Source organism: Triticum urartu, chromosome 1 (assembly GCF_003073215.2).
Source record: "Triticum urartu cultivar G1812 chromosome 1, Tu2.1, whole genome shotgun sequence".
NCBI classification, from domain to species: Eukaryota; Viridiplantae; Streptophyta; class Magnoliopsida; order Poales; family Poaceae; genus Triticum; species Triticum urartu.
Genome location: NC_053022.1, coordinates 303,847,695 through 303,856,591, shown reverse-complemented (window position 1 = coordinate 303,856,591; position 8,897 = coordinate 303,847,695).

The window sequence follows — 8,897 nt, the reverse complement described above, 5'->3', positions numbered from 1 at the left end:
TTGAAATAAGTTCTCTTCGGTTTCTCCTCACCTCGACGACGTTCGATCAGACGCTGATGAAGGACTTGTGAGAGTTTGTGTCCTCGGATCTATTAGTTCTCTTCAGTTTGTGTGTCTTTTAAGAAGAGTTTTTGGTTGACTATTAATGTGGCGACTACGACATCTTCCCTGTGTTGTTCTTAGGCTTGGTCCGGTTTCTTCAAGCCACTATGCTAATGGTGTTGCAAGCATATTCTGCGGTGATGCTCCAGCCAATGCGAAAAGTCCATTCTGCACCCGAGCTCATATGCTCCCACATGAACAGTAAAATCGAAAAAAATTCAAAAAATACCAATTTTTTTTGAGAGAAACATTGATAAAAGTTCTAAGTGCCTGCAAAAATTCATCATGAAATCACATTCCTGTAAGGCGTGGCAAAAAAAAAACAAATTCAGTGCTTCAAAATGCATTTGAAAGTAGTTTTTCCAGAGTACTATTTTTGTTTTTTTTGCCACGCCTTCTAGGAATGTGATTTCATGACGAATTTTTGCAGGCACTTAGAACTTTTGTCAATGTTTCTCTCAAAAAATTGGATTTTTTTGAATTTGTTTTGATTTTTTTTCGATTTTACTGTTCATGCAGGAGCATATGAGCTCGGGTGCAGATTAGCCGCGTCCAATGTTGCTTCGGCGGTTTTTATATCTCGTCTCAAGGAGCGAATGGCTATTGCAGTCTTTAAAGCCTAGTATGACAAGGGCATTCACAGGTGTCACTTTTCTTTGTTGTTGGTTCAGTATATTTTTTAATATTCGGCGAGTTACATACAATCAATGGAAGAAGAAGACTAATATGCTTAATTTTTTTACTGGTCCTTCTACGTCAATTGTCTATCTTATGTTCGTGCAAAAAAATTAGGCGGTGTAGCAACAAAAATCATGAACAAGTAGGTTTGCACCATATGATGCCTTAATTTGTAGATCACCTCAGTAATGCAGAAGCTTGCTACTTGTGATATTGTTGGGATTCCCTAAAGAGAAAAGGGTGATGTAGTATAGTAGCAAATAGTATTTCACTTAGTTAAAAACTAAGGTTTATCGAACAAATAGGATACAGCACACAAACAATATTGACAATACCTACACACACATAAAGCAAATGCTTACACCTAACAAAGTCAAGGGGGCGACACTTCCCTTGTTCCTACCAGTTGAAAGTATCAAATCTGGTGGTGGTAGATATAATAAATAAAAGTAAAAATAAAATTAAAAGAAAACATCAAGGAATTATAAGGTTTGTTTTAATATAGAAGTGAATGGACCCGAAGGCCATAGCGTTCATTAGAGGCATCTCTGTCATAAATAGCATCGGTGGGTAAACAAATTACTATTGGACAATTGATAGAAAAGCGCATAGTCATGATGATCATCCATGGCATAATTAATATATAGACATTACGTCTGTGACAAGTAGACTATTGAACTTACTAATGTCTACTACTATTACTCCACCCCAAGACCGATATCCACTATGCATCTCAAAGTATTAAGTTCATGATAAACAGAGTAACGCATTAAGCAAGATAACATAATGTAAACAAAATAAGATCATGCAATATGTTCAAGCCCAGTTGTTTTACCCTTAGTAGCAACAATACAATATGTGTCTTGCAACTCCTCCTATCATAGAGTAAGGACACCACAAGATTGAACCTACCACTATGCACCACTTCCGCTGAAGATCTAATCATCAACTTGGCTAAAGAAAACTCATAGATCGGAAAAGGCATACATTGCTATGCATCACTTCCATAATTCATCGGATCCCAACAAACACACCACAAAAGTGTACATCGGATTAATCTCATATGAGATCATTGTATTGAAGATCAAAAGGGAGAGGGGGCATCTAGCTAATGCTATGGACCCATAGGTCATGTGGGAACTACTCACACATCATCATGGAGGCAGCAAAGGTTGATGAAGATTGCTCTCCCAATGGTTTCCCCCTCCAGAGTACCGGCGGAGGTCTCCAGATGGGATCGCTTCGGAACATAGTCTTGTGGCGACGGAAGAATTGTTTAGGGTCTCGCTCTGGGGGTTTCTGAATATTATGGAATTTATAGGCCAAGAATTAGGGAAAACGGAGCCAGGAGTGGGACACAAGGCACCTAGGAGCACCCTACCCCCAGGGGGCGTCCCCCTGACTTGTGGCTCCCTCGTGCATCGTCTGGTCTCCTTCCAAAGCTTCCAGGGTCTCTTTATGTCAAGAAAAATCATCAAAAAGTTTCATCATTTTTGGACTTCCTTTGGTATGGATTTCCTAGAAAACCAAAAACATGCAGAAAATAGGAACTGGCACTGGACAAAGGTTAGTCCATAAAAACAATATAAAATGGCATATAAAGTATATAAAAGTGATCATGTAATAGCATGAAACAATAAAAAATTTATAGATATGTTGGAGACGTATCAAAGCTCACCATCCTCTCCTTGTTTCTCCTGCGATGACCACCTCATGGTTGTTAGCATCTTGCTTCTCTTGGATTGCCATTTGCATCCGACAGTGGGGAGGACTTGGTGATTTGCGGGGATATGAGAGGCAAACAGGAGAAAGCTTGGAAGGATGCAGAAACATGGGCACCATAGCTGCCCTGACTCGGCTCCCGACTCGCTCCCCGGCGTGCTCTGCCCTGACCGAACGCACTCTGGGCTATTTGGGCGCGGCGCACCATCCTTGCGATTTGCTTGGCTCGGCTCTAGTTATGGGGGTGAGCCGACTCTGGCGGGAGAGAGGAGAGGCGGAAGGCGGGGTGCTAACTAGCTTATTTCGGTGACCGGCCAGCTACCCTCCAACTCGCATCTTGTTGCGGCTGCAGCTGTGTGATGCCGGAGCGTCTGTGTGGCTATCATACGGTTCGATCTGAGGGTCAAACAGGTTTAACCCTACTGGACCCTAAAGGTTTTCTGGGCCAGAAGGTTATCCTATTGGTAACGAACCTTGGTGCAGTCCACCAGGGCCAACGGGTCAGAACGGACCATGTGCATCTTGACTTATCGGTTCTTGACCTCGATCTCCCAATCTCGATAGGTATGCTGGCCACTCGAGATCGTGACATAAATCATGTCACTTGGGGAGATGAGTGATCGAAGGCGATTCGGCAAAGCGAAGAAGAAGGGTTGGTGGTGACACTATAAAATCCTTCGATTCTGAGTGAGCCACAGTGGTGATAGTCCAACGACGTTCCTTGCAACCCCCAATCATCCTTGGATGTTGTAAGTGCATCAAGTGCCCCCTTAATGGTTTTGGAGTATTGAAGACAAATGGGTTGAGGAACTAATGTGTTTGTGAGTGTACACATGTGTCATAGTCCCTGAAGGTTTGGTTTAACCCATGGAAGATGACCCCTAAAAATGTATTTCTTCAGGTGAAGAAATCGGTAAGGCCTTTCAAGAAATTGATGTGAAGACTTTGAAGCTTGAAGACTTTGTTTTCATAGTTTCTTTCTTCTTATTTTTTGTGTCATAGGAAAAACCATACTGTTAAAGCGGGTCCAGGTGAATCATATTTCACATTTCCAAAGTGATGCTCAAACCTATACATACACAAGACGCTTCGAGTGAAGCATTTGGAAATCTCCGGAACAGCTGACGACTTTGCTAGCGACAGTGATGAAGTTCATCTGGTCGCTGGCGAATTGGGTCACGCTAAGGAGTTAGGATTCCGCTAGTGCGATCTACCTATCGTGAGGAAATTGAGCGCCCCAACGAAATTGAGAGTTCATTTTTCGACCATTGTTGCAACGCGTGATAGCTGTTGAGTGGATCCTTATCCTAACAACGGTCATGTCTGAGAAGGGCATTTATTACAATTCATGTCGGGTTGCCCCTGGCTATAAATAGCTGCCCCCCACAACCACTTGTTGGTTGGCTACTCCTAAGAGAACTTGACACTTATCATTTGAGATCAGTCCATCCTCTGGTGACTTTGAGAGAAACCTAGTGAGGAAAAACCCAACCAGAGCCAAAGTGATTGAGCATCACTAAAGAGATTGATCTGTGTGATCTGGCGTCTGTTACCTTTGAAGACTGTCATTCTTCCAAAAGGTTAGGCATCATGTTCTAAGCACCCAAGAGTAATTCTGGTGTGCCGGTGAACAAGTCTGTGAAGGTTTTGAAAGTCTACTTTGAAGACTTACCATGAGTGATTGGGCGAGGTCTGAGTGACCTTGGTTCAGGGGAATACGGTGAGGACTAAGTGTCCTTTGAGTTCGTCTCAACCGCCTCAACCAGACGTATAGTTGATACAGCAACCGGAACTGGTCTACCAAATCGTCGTGTCTTCACCGAGCCTACCTGGTTTCAAATTCCTCACCCTTACCTTATGTATTTCCGCTGCTGAAGAATTTTTGATCTATCATCTAAAAATTTGAACTGAAGACTTTCATCAGGCTGTTTTTCATTTCTTCAGTTCATCTTCCTCATGCTTGTATGATTGCATGTTCTTCACCTATATGTATCTTGTATGCATGCTTTCTGCTACTGTGATGAATTGGTTGCCTTATGTTTCTACTTCTTAACTTTTATCTTCATCAAATTTACCAGAGTTTGACAAATTTCTAAAAATCTCTCATTCACCCCCCTCTGGGAGTAACCCTGCACTTTCAAATAGGCGTCAACTTGTTGCCATTCATGCCAATATGACAGTGACACATAATGCAGTCTGCAAGAATCACTACTACGCCCACGAGATTTTTGACAGAACATGGGCCATATTATCACATCTGAAGACTAATGACAAACTTATTGCAATGGAATTTCAACAGAACTTTGATTGGTCAATGCCTCCCATGAAGAAGTTCAAGAAAGTACAAGTTCCTCCTCACGTGCCAAGCTCGGTGTCTCCTTCACGCTCCACTGATGAAAATGAAGAGGTTGAAGTCACTGCAACTGGTCCTCTTCTGCATCTCGCAACCCCGACAACAACGCTGGCACTCCCCTGGATTCCTCAAGATGATATTCTTCAGGGGTGTCCTCAGTTTTGTGTCCTTTTGGTCATTTGATGACAAAGGGGGGGATTTGAGTTAGTCTTCAAGTGGGTCTTTATATGGGTTGTATTTGCTAAGTTACAACTCTTGGTCTTCATTTGATTTGCTCTTTGATGAGTTGTAACTTAAATAACTATTGGTGGTCTGACTCTTTTTCTACATCTTTATCCGCATGATCTGATATGCTTATCCTCAATGATATATGATCATGCATGTTGTATTTCGTCAGACACCATTCATCATGCATTCAAATTCTCCAATATCATATGATCATGCATAGTTGGATTCCAATATATAGGGGGAGATCTCCACAATTCCATCATGCCATATGCGTTTGCAATCCAAAGCAAATTCTTCATATGCACATCTTCATGGGGAGTTCCTCAATATCGTGTAACCAATTTCTCCAAAAAGGGGGAGATTGTAAGTGCATCAAGTGCCCCCTTAATGGTTTTGGAATATTGAAGACAAATGGGTTGAGGGACTAATGTGTTCGTGAGTGTACACATGTGTTACAGTCCCTGAAGATTTGTTTCAACCCATAGAAGACGACCCCTGAAAATGTATTTCTCCAGGTGAAGAAATTGGTACGACCTTTGAAGAAATTGATGTGAAGACTTTGAAGCTTGAAGACTTTGTTTTCATAGTTTCTTTCTTCTTATTTTTGAGTCGTAGAAAAAATCGTACTGTTAAAGGGGGTCTAGGTGTTGGAAACGTAGTATGCAATTTCAAAAAAATTCCTATGCCCACGCAAGATCTATCTAGGAGATGCATAGAAATGACAGGGGAAGAGTGTGTCTACGTACCCTCGTAGACCGAAGCGGAAGTGTTTGACAACGCGGTTGATGTAGTTGAACCTCTTCTAGCTCCGACCGATCAAGCACCGAATGTATGGCACCTCCGAGTTCTGCACACGTTCAGCGCGATGATGTCCCTCGCCTTCTTGATCCAGCAAGGTGTCGAGGAAATAGATGAGTTCCGTCAACACGACGTCGTGGTGAAGTGATTTTCGTAGGGCTTCGCCTAAGCACCGCAAAACTATGACCGGGGGTGTAAACTGTGGAAGGGAACACCGCACACGGCTAACTAGGCGCCCCTTCCCCACGTATATATAGGTGGGAGGGGAGGAGAGGCAACCATGGGGCGCCCCAAGTAGGAGGAATCCTACTTGGGGTCCTCCCCAATTTGGCCTCCCTCCTTTCCTTATTTTCAGAAGGGGGAAAGGGAAGAGGAAGGATAGAAGGAAAGGGGAGCCGAACCCCCTCTTTCCCTTCTCCAATTCGGCCTCCTTCCTTGGGGGGGGGGAGTGATGACCCAAAAGTATAGGGGATCAATTTAGCTCTTTTTGATAAGTAAGAGTGTTGAACCCAACGAGGAGCAGAAGGAAATGACAAGTGGTTTTCAGCAAGGTGATGTCTGCAAGTGCTGAAATTGTAAGTAACAGAGTAGTTTGATAGCAAGATAATTTGTAACAAGCAAGTAATGATAGTAGTAACAAAAGTGCAGCAAGGTAGCCCAATCCTTTTGAGTCAAAGGACAGGACAAAACGATCTCTTATAATAAACAAAGTGTTCTTGAGGGTACACGGGATTTTCATGTAGTCACTTTCATCATGTTGGCTTAATTCATGTTCAGTACTTTGATAATTCGATATGTGGGTGGACCGATGCTTAGGTGCTATTCTTACTTGAACAAACCTCCTACTTATGATTAACTGTAAGTGCATCTAGTGCCACCCCTAGTTGGTTTTGGAGTATTGATGACAAACCTGGTTGAGGGACTAATGTGTTTGTGAGAATTGCAGGATAACACAGGTAGAAGTCCCTCATTGATTCGGTTTTCCTACCAGAGATGACCCCTAAAAATGTATGAAGACATTGAAGTCAAAGGTGGGATGTGAAGACATTCACATTGAAGACTATGACAAGAGAAGACATCGTGTGAAGACTATGGAGCGCGAAGACTTAGTTGTTTCGTCGTTCTTTTTCTTCTTCGTTGAGTCATAGGAACCACCGTACTGTTAAGTGGGGTCCAAGTGAACCAGTCAGAATGACTGAAGTGATGCTTAACCAAAATCCTATGTCTTCGAGCGAAGACAATGAGAGCAAGTCTCATCCAGAGCTGGATAAGTCAGCTTTGCTTGTAGCCCAAGTAAAGTTGTCGTGTGTGTTTGAAATCTGACCGTTGGAACACGTGTTAGCTCCTTAGTGACCTAGGGTCATTTCGGACAAATCAGGTCGGGTTGCCTAGTGGCTATAAATAGCCCACCCCCTACAACCATAAACGGTTTGCTGCTCAGAGTTAGTATACGGCTTTTTTGTTTGAGAGCAACCCACCTCTAAGCCTTTGAGAGAGAATTCCTTGCGAGGACAAAGCCCTAAACACCCAGAGACAAAGAGTGTTAGGCATCACTGAAGTCTTCCTGTCTGTGTGATATGAAGACTTATTACACTTGAGGACTGTGAATCCTCCAGCCGGTTAGGCGTCACGTTCTGAGCATCCAAGAGTCATTGTGGATCGCCGGTGAACGAAGTCTGTGAAAGTTTGGAAGTCTACCTTGAAGACTTACCAGAGTGATTGGGTGAGGACTGAGTGTCCTTAGCTCAAGGGGAACAAGGTGAAGACGCGGTCTTCTGAGTTGAATCTCAGCCTCCCTAACCAGACGTACAGTTGTCACAGCAACTGGAACTGGTCCAACAAATCATTGTCTTCAGCGAGCCACTAGTTCTATCTTTCCCCTCTCTTTATTTACAGTTGGTCCGTGTGAAGTCATTGCCGGTTTGCATTATCTTTTGTCTTCACTGAGTGACTGCTCGTTCTGATTGGCTTCATACTATCTTCCAACCTGATCTATACTGCCTAGCTGCTTTTAGTATTTGTGCTTTCACTTCATTGAATACTTGACTATGGCTTGCTTAGTGTAGTCTACCTTCCGCTGCATGGTAGTAGGTTTATCTCTATTGTTTGTCTTTAAAACTTACATGTTTTGAAGACTTTCGTAAAAATCGCCTATTCACCCCCCTCTAGTCGATCACTAACACTTTCAATTGGTTTCAGAACAAGGTACTCCCTTGTTCTGTGTGATTCGGTTTAACCACCTGGAGTTTTAGCTATGTCGACTGCAAGGATAATCAAAGTCTCCGCTGCGTGCCCAGTCTTCGATGAAACTGAATATCCCTACTGGAAGAATAAGATGCGCATGCATCTTGAAGCCATTGATGTCGACCTCTGATATGTCGTCAAGAATGGCGTTCCCAAGGCTGGTGAAGGTGTCACCACTGCTGATGTCAAGAAGTTCATTCAACTGGACTCCACTGCCAAGGACATCATCTGTGGTCATCTAACCAAAGGACAGTATGGCTGTGTGAGTGCTCTGGAAACATCTAAGCTAGTCTGGGACTGGCTCTCCAAGGTCAACGAAGGCGTCTCAACCCAGAGAGATCAAAGAATCAGTGTCCTTCGCAACCTCTTCAACCGCTTCAAGAGAAATGACAATGAGAATGTTCAGCTCACGTTTGATCGAATCACTGACATCACAAATGAGCTTCAAGCCCTCGGCGCTACTGAGATCAGCAAGCATGAAGTCGTCAAGACACTCCTGAGATCACTTGACAGCTCGTTTGACACACTGGCCCTGATGATTCAAGAACGCCCTGACTTCAAGACACTTGATCCATCTGACATACTTGAAAGGCTCAACACACATGAGTTTCAGCTTTCTGAGAAAAGAGACATCTACGGTCCCAGCTATGGGCGAACTCGTGCTTTGAAGGCAAAAGTTGTTTCCTCATCTGAAGAAGAATCTAATTGCAGTTCGGATGATCCTGAAGACATTGGAAAGGAGCTTGCTATGCTTGTGAAGAAGTTTCAGAAA